Source organism: Chiloscyllium punctatum, chromosome 11, assembly GCF_047496795.1.
Source record: "Chiloscyllium punctatum isolate Juve2018m chromosome 11, sChiPun1.3, whole genome shotgun sequence".
NCBI lineage: Eukaryota > Metazoa > Chordata > Chondrichthyes > Orectolobiformes > Hemiscylliidae > Chiloscyllium > Chiloscyllium punctatum.
In genome coordinates, this window is record NC_092749.1 from 39,395,522 (window position 1) to 39,410,493 (window position 14,972).

The 14,972-nt window shown below is 42.1% G+C and overlaps 1 protein-coding gene across 1 annotated transcript in view; it reads left to right on the forward strand.

Annotated features, from left to right (window-relative positions):
- The first annotated feature begins 7,440 nt into the window (after nt 1-7,440).
- Nucleotides 7,441-14,972, forward strand: part of socs5a (suppressor of cytokine signaling 5a) — a 59,677-nt gene continuing 52,145 nt past the window's right edge. Inside the window, exon 1 of the mRNA XM_072580659.1 lies at nt 7,441-7,770. The gene's annotated coding sequence lies outside the window, so the exon portion shown is untranslated. The remainder of the gene's footprint in view (nt 7,771-14,972) is intronic.

Here is a 14,972-nt window from a genome sequence, read left to right on the forward strand (position 1 = left end):
AACCAGGATCTCTGGATTAATAATCCAGCAAAAATACCATTAAGCCATCACTACCTCTAATCACACCTCCGTTCAAATCTTCAAGTTCCTGGATTTAAAAACATGTTTTCTACATGAACATCTTCTTTTTCTCAAAACAAAAATCATTTGTAAAAGACTTTAAAGCAACATTAGCTTATTTATTTGAAGAATGGCATCAAATAATTGCCAGTAACCAAATTTATTTAAATTATACTGACAACTATAAATGCAATTACATACAGTAATTTCATGCAAACGCATTAGGGAATGCATTAAGAGAGTTGGCAGGTGAATTGCGTTTGAAAATGAATTGAATTGAATTTATTGTCACGTGTACTGAGGCACAGTGAAAATCTTTGTCTTGTGAGAAATGCAGGCAGATCACAGAGTTAAGTAGCATTGATAAGTAAATAATAAGTAAACAGCAGTAAAAACAAAAGCACAGTTACAGGCGAATATTAAGAATTTGTGAGTCCATTCAGTATTCTAACAATGGTAGGGTAGAAACTGTTTCGAAAATGGCTGATGCGTGTGTTCAGGCGTCTGTACCTTCTCCCCGATTGTAGAGTTTGTAGGAAAACATTGCCCGTGTGGGATGGATCTTTGAGAATGCTGGCAGCCTTTCCTTGACAGCGGGCCTGGTAGATGGATTCTTTGAATGGGAGGCTGGCCTTTGTGATTGTCCGGACCAAGTTCACCACTCTCTAACCGTCTCTGATCTTGAATGGTACTGTTGCCACAGCAGGTGGTGATACATCCAGACGCACGTATAAAGTTGGCAAGGGTATTCGCCATGATGCCACATTTCCTCAGCTGCCTGGGGAAGAAGAGATGTTGTTGGTCCTTTGTAACCAGTGTGTCCACATGAAGAGTTCAAGTAAGTTTGTTGTGATGACATTCCCAGGAGCTTGACAATTTCCACTTGTTCCATCTCTGCTGTTAATGTGTAGGGGAGCATGAGTAACATCCCACTGAAAAATATTTAAAGTTAAAAATTTGTTTTAAAGTATTCTTTTGTTTTAACTACTGGTACAGAAAAAGACAAAGGAAGTAGTTTTTAGATTCATTCAGGATGACCTTTTTGGCTGGTCAGCAATTATTGCTCATTCCTAATTGACTTTGAAAAGGCGATGGCGAGCTGCCTTTTTGAACTATTGTAATCCATTTGTTGTAGGTACACCCGAAATGCAGTTAGGGAACGACTTCCAGGTTTTTGATCCAAGCATAGTAAAAGAATGCTGACATATTTCCAAGTCAGATTCAAGAGTGGAGAGGTTTTTCAAAATTATATACCAGAAAAAAATTAACAGTCACTCGGGCACATAACAAAGGAAAATTCATGAAATTACATGGCAGCAGAGGCATTAGTGCTCATCACAGACCTGCTATCATTTATGTTGTTGGTGCTATATTTAAAGTCCACCTGCACTCTACCTCAAAAACAGCAGGCCAGGAACTAGCCCACATATTGTGGTGGTTGACCATTATGGCATAGAGGAAATAAAAGCTCACATTTAATTTTGCAGACAGGGACCTGGGCATGTAGATGTATGGGATAATGGAGAGGAAAATGGTTATTTTTCTGGTAGATTGTTGTAACAGAGTCAGCCAGCCTCAACTCAGATAGTGTCTGTGTACCAAGTCAGAAGGGACCCCCCCAGTAGTAGAGATAACCTGTTAATGATCTTCTAAGCTCGGCAAGTGTGAACGTCACAATCTTATCTCTGTTCAGTCCCACTCACAGGGCCACTACTGACACACTGTTTCCACATATACACATCTCACTGAAGACCAGGATTACAACCATCACTAATGCATGCATCATGTCAATTCAAGGGCTCTCGCCATATCATACTCCCAAACAATGAAATATTTCGGCATTCTATGCCTCCTACTTTCTCACTGGGGACACTTCATCAGCCCTCCTGCATAAGGCTTGTCTGTCTGTCCATCAAACCTGCTCCACTATTCAATTAGATTACGGCTGACCTGTTAATCCTCAATTCTACTTTCCTACTTTTCACAACTTCATGATTCCATTACTGGTTAAAATCTGTCTATCTCAGTCTTGAATATCTTTAACAACAAAATCACCACAGCACTCTGCAGTGAGGGATTGCACAGATTCACTACTCTCTGTGAGATTAGATACCTCCTCATCTGTCATAAACTGTTGACCCTTACTCTCAGATTATGCCCTGTAGTCCTACATTCTCCCAAAAGGGAAAGCAATCTCACCACATCAACCCTCAAAAGGAAGTGGTGGCATAACTGCAATGAAAATGAACTAGCAATCCAGAATCCATAGGGTAATGGTAAAATTTTCATTCAATAAAATTCTGGATTTGACATTAGCTTGTGACCACTATCAATTACCATAAAAACACATCTGGTTCACTAATATCCTTTAGGGGAAGGAAGCCTACTTTAGTAGATCCTTAACCAGTGTGACCTATTTACACCTGCAGACTGGCAGCAAGATAGTTGATTCTTAACTGTCCTCTGGGTAATTAGGGATGACAAGTAAATGCTGGCTTATACACTGATTGCCACAAATAAAATAACCCTGTCAAACTGCCTATAAACCTTATATATCTCAATAAAGTCACCTCTCATTCTTCTAAACTGTAATGAATACAAGATAGTTCAAGCTCTCAATATAAGATGATCCCAACATACTGGCAACAACCTTGAGAGTCTTTTCTGGACTGCCCTAAAACAACATATCTTTCCTTACATAAGGGGACCAAATGTTTTCACAATATTCTAAGTACGGTCTGACTAGTGTCTTGTATAGTTTAAACATGACATCTCTATTTAATACTTTGCTCCCTTTGAAATAAATTCCTTTGCCTTCCCTATTACCTGCTGAACTTGTATGTTAGTTTTTTATGGTATATGCACAAGGATCACCAAATCCTTCTGTGCTGCAGATTTCTGCAGTCTTTATTTAAATAATTTACAGTTACTTTACTCTTCCTGCTAAAGTGCATAATATTACATAACATAATATTCCATCTACCAAATCTTTGCCCATTTAGATAACCTGTCTATTTTGCTCAGTTATCTCATGTCAGGTATAGACAGGATAGATCGAGTGAATCCTTAGAAGAGTAGAAAGAAAGTAGGAGTATACTTAAGAGGGAAATCAGGAGGGCAAAGCAGGGACAGAAGATAGCTTTGGCAAATAGAATTAAGGAGAATCCAAAGGGTTTTTACAAATACATTAAGGACAAAAGGGTAACTAGGGAGAGAATAGGGCCCCTCAAAGATCAGCAAGGCAGCCTATGTGTGATGCCACACAAAATGGGGGAGATACTAAATGAATATTTTGCATCAGTATTTACTGTGGAAAAGGATATGGAAGATATAGACAGTAGGGAAATAGATGGTGACATCTTGCAAGATGTCCAGATTACAGAGGAGGAAGTGCTGGATGTCTTGAGATAGTTAAAAGTGGATAAATCCCCAGGACCTGATCAGGTGTACCCGAGAAGTCTGTGGGAAGCTAGACAAGTGATTGCTGGGCCTCTTCCTGAGATATTTGTATCAGCGATCGTCACAGGTGAGGTGCCAGAAGACTGGTGGTGCCACTGTTTAAGAAGGGCAGTAAAGACAAGCCAGGCAACTATAGACTGGTGAGCCTGACCTCGGTGGTGGTCAAGTTGTTGGGAGGGAATCCTGAGGGACAGGATGTACATGTATTTGGAAAGGCAAGGACTGATTCAGGATAGTCAACATGGTTTTGTGCGTGGGAAATCATGTCTCACAAACTTGATTGAGTTTTTTGAAGAAGTAACAAAGACGATTGATGAGGGCAGAGCAGTAGATGTGATCTATATGGACTTCAGTAAGGCATTTGACAAGGTTCCCCATGGGAGACTGATTAGCAAGGTTAGATCTCATGGAATACCGGGAGAACTAGCCATTTGGATACAGAACTGGGTCAAAGGTAGACAACAGAGGGTGGTGGTGGAGGATTGTCTTTCAAACTGGAGGCTGGTGACCAGTGAAGTGCCACAAGGATCGGTGCTGGGCCCTCTATTTTTTGACATTTACATAAATGATTTGCATGCGAGCATAAGAGGTACAGTTAGTAAGTTTGCAGATGACACCAAAATTGGAGGTGTAGTAGACATTGAAGAGGGTTACCTCAGATTACAACAAGATCTGGACCAGATGGGCCAATGGGCTGAGAAGTGGCAGATGGAGTTTAATTCAGATAAATGCAGAGTTTAATTCAGACAAATGCGAGGTGCTGCATTTTGGGAAAGCAAATCTTAGCAGGACTTATACACTTAATGGTAAGGTCCGAGGGAGTGTTGCTGAACAAAGAGACCTTGGAGTGCAGGTTCATTGCTCCTTGAAAGTGGAGTCACAGATAGATAGGATAGTGAAGAAGGCATTTGGTATGCTCTCCTTTATTGGTCAGAGTTATTGAGTACAGGAGTTGGGAGGTCATTTTGCGGCTGTACAGGACATTGGTTAGGCCACTGTTGGAATATTGCGTGCAATTCTGGTCTCCTTCCTATCGGAATTATGTTGTGAAACTTGAAAGGGTTCAGAAAAGATTTTCAAGGATGTTGCCAGGGTTGGAGGATCTCAGCTACAGGGAGAGGCTGAACAGGCTAGGGCTGTTTCCCTTGGAGTGTCGGAGGCTGAGGGGTGACCTTATAGAGGTTTCCAAAATTGAGGGGCATGGATAGGATAAATAGACAAAGTCTTTTCCCTGGGGTCAGAGAGTCCAGAACTAGAGGGCATAGGTTTAGGGTGAGAGGGGAAAGATATAAAAGAGGCCTAGGGGCAACTTTTTCATGCAGAGGGTAGTACGTGTATGGAATGAGCTGCCAGAGGATGTGGTGGAGGCTGGTACAATTGCAACATTTAAGAGGCATTTGGATGGGTATATGAATAGGAACGGTTTGGAGGGATATAGGCCAGGTGCTGGCAGGTGGGACTAGTTTGGGTTGGGATATCAGGTCAGCATGGACGGGTTGGACCAAAGGGTCTGTTTCCATGCTGTACATCCCTATGACTCTATGACTCTTTATGAAATCCTCAGCCCTTGCCTTCCCACCTATTTTTGTGTCGTCTACTAACTTGGTGTCGTCTACTAACTCACTTCCCTCATCCAAGTCATCAATATATAATGGAAATAATTGAGGCGTCAGCCTTAAATCCTGTGGCATTCCACTACTTACATCCTGAAAATGCCCTCTCTATCCCAACTCTCTGCCTTTCATTAGTTAGCCAATCGTCTATTCATACCAATGTACTATTCCCAATACCAAGTCATTAATTAGCTTTATATGTAGTACTTTATGGAATGCTTTTTGAAAATCCAAATTTATTATTTCTACTGGTTCTCCTTTGTTTATCCTGCCTTTTATTTCTTCAAAGAGCTTATTGACCCTAAGCTCCATTAGTTTCCCTAGCACTTTTTACTCAAGTGATAATTTTTTGGCATTTATTTCTCCCTCAATTTTCATCCCTTGTGGTGGTATTTTTGGAATGCTAATTACGTTCTCTTCCATAAAGACTTAGATTTAGATTACTTACAGTGTGGAAACAGGCCCTTAGGCCCAACAAGTCCACACCGACCCGCCAAAGCACAACCCCCCCCCCCCCCCCCCCCCAGACCCATTCCCCTACATTTACCCCTTCACCTAACACTACGGGAAATTTAGCATAGCCAATTCACCTAACCTGCACATTTTTGGACTGTGGGAGGAAACCGGAACACCCGGAGGAAACCCACGCAGACACGGGGAGAATGTGCAAACTCCACACAGTCAGTTGCCTAAGGCGGAAACTGAACCTGGGTCTCTGGCGCTGTGAGGCAGCAATGCTAACCACTTTGCCACCATACCACCCATATTATGCAAAGTATTTATGCAACTCCTCTGTGGGTTACTGGAGCCCTCATTATTCTCCAGCTTCATTCTCTAAAATCACTGTTAACAGTTTTTCCAGGCACTTCTGTCAGACTCAGTCCTTCCCTTCATCTCATTTCCAAACGAAATTGGCTCACATGAAGAAGGGCTTATGCCAGAAACGTCGATTCTCCTGCTCCTTGGATGCTGCCTGACCTGCTGTGCTTTTCCAGCAACACATTTTTCAGCTCTGATCTTCAGCATCTGCAGTCCTCACTTTCTTCCAAAATTGGCTCACAACCAGATAGACCAGTTCAAGGCAGATGTGGGGTGTTTGGGCTGGCTGTGGTGGTGAGGCATGATGGACATCAGGTTCCTTACTGCCTACAAGGTGAAAATCCTCACATTAGCTGGAGTAGAGTATCTCAGCACTAACAAGGATAAGCAACCTCAGTGGCCAACCAACTGAATGGCCTCCATTGTACTGTGCTTCTCTCCCAGTGATACCAGTAGCACTCATTCTTATTCTACAAGAACTCTTATCCCTCAGACAACTAATGCCCACTCCTTTTATGCTGACAATAGCAGCACCCACCTTCATCTCTACTTCTGGGAAGGCCACTGCACATTTCATTTGCACCCTCCAGTAGCTCAGTGACTTTCACTTCGATGGACAGCCTCTAAGATTAGACACAAGAAGACAATCTGTGCAGCTGGTTGAGGAAGAATAGGATCCAAATGATTTTTGGACTAGAGAAATAAAGAAATAGAGAAATAAAGCAATCATTGCTCAGGATGGTGTAGATAGAATCAAATACGGAGGGGAAATATGCAGGTCTACGTCAGGTAATGGGCCTAAATCAATCCCTCTTGCAAAAGATTAGCTTGGATTCCGTGGACTGAGAAAACTCCGTGCTCCTGATTCTATGAAGCCTCTTTTTTTCTGAGGTGGAAACATTGCTGTCAGAAAATGCTGGATATGCAACTCTGTCGCAGGCTTCCATAAGCGAAAATTTCATGACTGCTATTGCTCTGTCTCGTACCGGATTCATTGACTGTCAGATTTACTTCGCGTGATGCACATTGCTATGAGCAATACTTTCAGATGTATGTCGGTAACGTTATTGAGCTGTAATTTTTTTTGGTTTTACAAACAAAAATACCACCGGTATTTCCAGATTTTTGCAGGCACTGTTCAATGTCCGTAACCCTCCTGCAATCCCACCTTGGGGGTGGACGAGGGTCCAGACTGGAAATGTGCACGAAGCTGGGGAGCAGCAAACTGGGTTGACTCACCAGCTGCTGCTCATCCAGCCACGCCCACACCCCCACCTTGTCCGGCTCCCATTGGCACTCCGGTTGCCAGGCGCCTCGCCAGTGGTCGGGAGCCGCTGTCAATCACTCAGTCGCCATGGAGTTCCAGGCGGCAGTGTCGGATGTCCCGCCCTCCTCCCCCCACCCACAACCCTCGCCTCTCTTCCCCGCCCCCATCCCCCGCCTCTGCCCACCCCCCTACCTCATACCCGTCTCTCCGTCCACCAAATGCTGCGCGATCACCATTAACCGTCCGGCCAACGGCGCGGGCGCAGCGATTCGGGGCGCGCGCGCGCGTGGCCGTCTTTCCCGTTAGAGGACGGTGTCGGGCTGCGTGAGGCCGGAGGCGGCCGATTGTCGGGTGTTGTCCTCCCTCCCTCCCTCCTTCGCTGCTCGGTCGGTGACAGTTGAAGCTGAGCTTCTGGCTGGTGCCGTTTCTCTCCCTCCCCTCCCCCCCCCGTCCTTTTATCTGTATTTCTTTCTCTGTGTCTGTCTCTGTCTTTCTATGGTGCGTTGCGGGTTGCGATGTTTCTGAAGGCGAGGTGTTTGCGGTGGAGTTAAGGTAAGTGCGACAAATTCTCACCCTCCCCCCGAGTCTTTATTCATGATCTCTAACAAAGGGGAGCTTTTTAATGCAATAACGTTGCGCATAAAATCTGTGCATGATTTTAAAATGTGTTGGAAACTCTGGATTTACGATTTCCAAGATATCAATTCCCTTTCGACCTCCCCGATATTTTAGGGGAGTGAAAGGAAAGATCTTCGATCTTACTCGAGGTCCCTTTCATCTCCCTCCGCTCTCCTTGTGTCAGCTGGAAACATATGTTTTTTGTTCTACAAAGGGTCAAACATTATTATTGAAGATTTGTTTAATGTATTTCTTTTATTTCATTTTCTAAGTAGCTTTCGTTCTCCTCCCCTCCCCCCCCCCCCGTTTAAACTATCCCTTTTGTTCCTGACTCGCCATCACTCAACAGCGGTGTCACTCTGTTCTCTCTGACTGTAGGAGCTTTCTGTGTGCAAATTGATAGCTGTAAGTCCTGCATTACAGCAGCTTTTGGATTTCAAAAGTGCTTTTGGATCTCCTGATGTTATCAGTGGCGCTGTATGAATTTAAGTCTGTCGGTGGTTGTGTGCAAAATGCTGCCCAATGCTGTAATTCTAAGTATACTTTTTATATCTGTCAGTCTTACCTTCCAGTTGTGTGCCAGGTGTTATCTGAACCTGAGGGCTCTTGTGTAGTGTTAATGTCCCTCGCTCCAGAGCTAAGAGACCCTGGTTCACATCCCATCTGCTCCCAGAGATATGTAACAACTTCTCTTAACAGGTTGATTTAAAACAAAATTGTATAGTCACTGAATTGTCATGGTGTTACTAGCCTTCCCTTTTTCTGATGTCTATTTGTGGTGAAGTAGATGACTAAAACTGTCTTATTATCAATGTTTTGGTTGTATGATGAATTTCTTTAGATGGAATGAACATGAACAGATTTCGAAGTCATTGGTTTTCACTTGTCATTTTTCCCAAACTGAAGAAAGAGACTTGAGAATAATCTTAATTTTAACTAGGGTCCAGTTTATTTCTTTGACACAGTTGGGTCATTAAAAATTTTTTTTGTAACTGACTAGCCTGGAGTGGTGTCTGTTTCTGAGAAAGGGAATGTTTTTAAATGCTTTATCAATTTCCTGTCAACCTTCGAATGTGTTCATGATTTTGGAGGTGTTGGTGTTGTACTGGGGTGTACAAAGTTTAACAATCTCATACAACCAGGTTTTAGTCCAACAGGTTTATTTTGAAGCACTAGTTTTTGGAGCGCTGCTCCTTTTTGAGGTAAGCCTGTTGGACTATAACCTAGTGTTGTGATTTTTATCTTTAAAATGTGTTGGCTGCAAAGCACCTAGTGCACATCAATTGCTGATTATTCATGTTTTGCCATTTTAATTTAATGTCCTTTTTAATCTGTTGAGACTGAGCATTTAAGAATGAGGGCGGAGCAGTACTTTGAGGGGTAGGGTGTAGGTTTGCTTGCTGAGCTGTAGGTTTGATATCCAGACGTTTCATTACCTGGCTAGTTAACATCATCAGTAGCGACCTCCAAGTGAAGCGAAGCTGTTGTCTCCTGCTTTCTATTTATATCTTTCTCCTGGATGTTTACTTTGACTTTAGTAAAGCCTTTGATAAGGTTCTGCATGGTATGCTAATTAGTAAAGTTGGATCACTTGGGATTCAGGGTGAGCTTGCTAATGGGATTCAAAATTGACTTTACGGTAGCTGGTAGAGGATGGTGGTTGAGGGCTGATTTTTGGACGAGAGGTCTGTGATAAGTGGTGTTCTTCTACGTGAGTAGGAAAGGGTTGAAGGGATGGGGGCCAACTGTAAGCAGGTGGAGCTAGTTTAGTTTGGGAACATGGTTGTCATGGTCTGCTTGGACTGCAGGGTCTGTCCATGCTGCTGATTCTGTGACTCTATAGTTTAGGTAAGACTGCTATTGAGAAACCTGTGGTTTGAAATTTGGCTTTATGCACTAATGACTAAATTCTAACTAAGCATTCATATTTGAAATTATCATTAAACTAAAATTGAAATTAGTGTCTTTGTAACTGAGTTAACTGTAGCAAAGCATATTTTCAACTTGTTCAAGTTTTTGTAAAAAAATGAGTTATACAACATACTGTCATGAAATGCGCCAGAAAGTTAAGCAGAACTTTGAAAACTTGTCTTTGGCTTTTTCTCTCAGATATAGTAAATCAGTTGCTGAATTTATTGAGAATGAATGTCATCATACAATTGAGATTTACTTGATTATTCAGTATATTTTGAACATAGCTTCCAGTATTGGAGTCTGGAAAATATTGCCATTATGTCCAAATCTTTGCTCAGTGAATAAAATATTTAAATTTTAGCTGGTATGGAATAATATTTCTTCAGGAAGCTGCTAGTTTTCTCCTGCATTGTAGTCAAAAAGAGAGGAAACAGCACCTTTTCATAACCTCGTGTCAACTGATGTGCTTTAGTTTTAAGGAGAATTGACGAAACGTGACAGCTAATTGTACATGGCCAGCAGCAACAAAATAAAACACCAAATCTTCTGTCCATAATGTTGGATAAGAAATATTCACCAGGGTACCAGTAGCACTTTCTAGTTTGAGTAGGGTGTTGAGATCTTTTCCATCTACTGAGGGGAGAGTGAAAGCAGGGTGTCTGTTTAACATCTCATTCAGGAAATGTCTCCTCTGACCCTGTATTGCGTTTTCAGTATTACACTCAAGCATCACTCATAAATATGGGGGCTTATGCCCATAGCACACTAATGCCACTATTCAAGATTGACACTGAAGCAGGATCTGATTTCTCTGAAATTGTTGGGGTGATTGGCCTCATTCTGCATTCACTTCTTTGTGGCAATTAGTCATTTGAATTTGTTTTAACTACACCATATAATGTAATAAACAATCAAATTACAGTTTACAGACCATGTCGTTTTACTACTAGATCTGCTGTTTTTCTGATAGGAGCAGGAGAAGAAACCGTTGTTTAGCTTAAGACAGTGTTTTGGACCTCTTCTCTCCTATTTGAAAAATGGTCCCTGTTAAAATTGAACCCTGCCTTAATTTAATATTATTCAAATTCTGTGAGATTCTGATAGTCTACGTGGACTGGTACTCAACAGTAATCCTAATCTGACATTTGTGGAATGTCGGAAGCAAAAGTGATATGATTTTTGATGACATTTGAAATGCTATAGCATACAAGGCTACAGACCAAGTGCTCGAAAATGAGATCAGCATAGTTAGATATTTAACTGACTTGGACACAATTGGTCGAAGGACCTCTTTCCGTGCTGTAAAAAGTCTCTTACTCTGGTTGTAAGTTTACTTACTGAGCTGGAAGGTTTGTTTTCACGTGTTTCATCACCATACTAGGTAACATCGTCATCAGTGAACCTCCAGTGAAACACTGGTTATGTCCTGCTTTCTATTTGTGTGAAACAAAGCTGCATTAGAACATTATTTCAACTGGCTACCACACGCTGCAGCACAGAGAAACTATGAAGAGCAGAAGAAGGTCTATACAGCATATTTGAAAAGAACAGGTAACAAATGAACACAGTCCATCGATTTTTCTCATCAACAAAACCAAACCGCCAAAATGCACCCCGAAACCCTGGCCACTCTTATCTACATCCAAGACATCTTAGAAATGACTGCCAGACTACTCTGACCTCTTGGCATCATGGTAGCCCACCAACACACAACAACAACAGCTAATGAACTTGAAGGACACTACACAGACAACAAGCAAAACAAATATAATTTACAAAATACCTTGTAACAAACACTGCATTGGTGAAATGGGCAGAAAGCTAGCCACCAGGATATATGAACATCAACTAGCCACAAAATGACATGACCCACTCTCACTAGTATCCTTACGTAAGGATGAGAAAGGGCACCACATCCATCCTAGGACAAGCCAAACACACACGTGAATTCCTAGAAGCATGGCATTCCAACTGGAACTCTTATCAACAAACACACTGATTTGGACCTCATCTACCACTTTGAGAACAGGAAATGACATCACCAACTCACAGAAACCTAAACATCTAAATAGAAAGCAGGACATAACACCAGCGCTTCATTGGAGGCTCACTGATGTTACTTAGTATGGTGGTGAAACATCTGAAAACAAACTTCCAGCTCAGCAAACAAGCTTACAACCAGAATCTCAACATGAGCTACAAAGTCTCTGACTCTCTCTATGACTTACTGACACAATCTTAATTTGCTCTAGGTTTGTGCAAAATCGTGCTGATTAATTGCTTCACTAGATGTAGTTTTGCTCGCTGAGCTGGAAGGTTCATTTTCAGACGTTTTGTCACCATACTAGCTAACATCAGTGAAGATTAGAGTGGTGCTGGAAAAGCGCAGCAGGTCAGGCAGCATCTGAGGAACAGGAAAATCGACATTTCAGGCAAAAGCTCTTCATCTTCAGTGAGCCTCTGGATGAAGCACTGATGGTGTTTATATGTTTGGGTTTTTTTGGGTGGTTGATTTCATTTCCTGTTCATTCTCAGGGGGTGGTAAATGGGATCCAAGTCACTGTGTTTGTTGATTTAGACTTCCGATTGGAACACCATGCTTCTAGGAATTTTTGTGTCTCTGTTTGTTTGGCTTATCCTAGGATGGATGTGTTGTCCCAGTTGATGTTGTGTCCTTCCTCATCTGTATGTAAGGATACTAGTGAGAGTGGACCATGTCTTTTTGTGGATAGTTGATGTTTCTGTATCCTGGTGGCTAGATTTCTGCCTGGTTGTCCAATGTGGTGTTCGTTACAGTTCTTGTAAGGTATTTTGTAAATTACATTAGTTTGGCTTGTTGTCTGTATGGGGTCTTTCAAATTCATTTGCTGCTGTTTTAGTGTGGTGTGTTTGTGGTCAACCATGATGTCAAGAGGTCTGTGGAATGGTGCCATTTACCAACCCGGAGAAGGTGTTCCCATTTACCACCTGGGAAAGAACGGGAAATGATGTCAACCACATAAGGGAACCCAAACACACAAATAGAAAGTGGGCTACACCACCAGTGCTTCATCTGGAGGCTCACTGAAGATGTTACCTAGTATGGTAACAAAGCGTCTGAAAATGAATCTTCCAGCTCAGCGAGCAAACCTACATCCAGAACCTCAACCTGAGCTACATATCTTCTCAAAACTCACTAATTGCTTAACGTCAATTGCAGAAAGTTACAATTCATGCCCTGTCTATTAATCCTGAATAATTTCATGGTGTTTATGATACATGAATTGTCAGAAAAACTTCTCAATAAAACTATTGAGCCTTTTGGGCAACAGTCGAATGCACATCAAATATTCTGTTAAAATAATTAGTCATAGAGATGTGCAGCTCGGAAGCAGACACTTAAGTCCAACATGTTAAAGCTGACCAGATATCCTAACCTAATCTAGTCCATTTGTCAGCACTTGTCCCATATCCCTCTTAAACCCTTCCTATGCATATAACCATCCAGATGCCTTTTTAAATGCTGCAATTGTACCAGCCTCCACTACTACTACTACTGGCAGCTCATTCCATACACGCACCACTCTCTGCATGGAAACGTTGCCCCTTAGGTCCCTGTTATATCTTTCCCCTCATTCTAAACCTATGCCCGCTAGTTCTGGACTTTCCCACCCCAAGGAAAGGACCTTGTCTGTTTATCCTATTTATGCCCCCCATGATTTTATAAACCTCTAAAGTAACCGCTCAGCCTCTGATGCTCCAGGGAAAACAGTCTGTCCAGCCTTTCCTTTATAGCTCAAATCCTCCAACCCTGGCAACATCCTTAAATCTTTTCTGAACCCTTTTTCAAGTTTCACAACATCCTTCCAATAGGAAGGAGCCCAGAATTGCATGCCATTTTCCAACAGTGGCCTAACCAATGTCCTGTACAGCAGCAACATGACTTCCCAACTCCTATACTCAATGCTCTGACCAATAAAGGAAAGCATACCAAATGCCACCTTCACTATCCTACCTAGCTGCGACTCTACTTTCAAGGAGCTATGAACCTGCACTCCAAGGTCTCTTTGTTCAGCAACACTCCCCAGGACGTTACCCTTGAATGTATAAGTCCTGCTCTTATTTGCTTTTCCAAAATGCAGCACATCGCATTTATCTAATTTAAAGTCCATCCGCCAATCCTTGGTCCATTGGCCCATCTGATCAAGATCCCATTGTAACCTGAGGCAACCTTCTTTGCTGTCCACTACTACTCCAATTTTCATGTCATCTACAAACTTACTAACTATACCTCTTATGTTCAGATCCAAATCATTTATGTAAATGATGAAAAGTAGTGGAGCCAGCACCAATCCTTGTGGCATTCCACTGGTCACAGGCTTCCGGTCTGAAAAGCGACCCTCCACCACCACCCTGTCTTCTACCTTTTTTGAGTCAGTTCTGTATCCAAATGGCTAGTTCTCCCAGTATTCCATGAGATCTAACCTTTTGAATTCATTGAAACTGTTCATTTCTGTGTTGGAACAGGTATCAAATAAAACTTGAACTTGTCCTTTCTGCATCTACTTTGAGAGCAACCTGGCTACTTTCAGAAACTGTGTTCTGTCATTGCATAGTATTGGTAATTCTAGTAGTTAGTGTTGATGCTCCTACAATGATGTTGAACATTGATCCAGTGATTAGAGAGGAATGATATTTTATGTTCAAAGCCATATGGTGAGAGATTTGGGGGAAATCTTGTAAGTGATCGTCTGCAAACATTTGTTATTATCTGCCTCTGTTATGGAGGTGGTGGCTCAGGTGTAATGCTGAAATAGGTTGCCACATTTTAGCTTGTGTGCATTGATGTCATGTCTTACTATTGTATACAGATTGAATATTGAGTCCAGTGGGGGTGAAAATGGTGACTAAGCAAGCTGCAGTGTCTTGGATGATTTTTAGGTGATGCAATGTCATCAGATTGTATGGCATATATTTAGTTGCTAGATGCCATTTTGAAGGTTGGGGAGGTTTGTTTGAATTCTTAGATCCAACCTGGCCTTGGTCTAGTGCTGGAGAATTTCATTATTGAAGTTGTCAATGAAAGAGTTAGGAAAATGCTTCCCAAGCCTTTGCCTACTGTGACCCTCGTTTGAGGCTTAAGTTGTCATGGCCCCTCACTGAGCAGTGGTGATAGGAGGAAATCTAAAGACTTAGAGTGGCTTGGGATGGTGTCAACTATTGATGTCCTGGAGCATGTTACC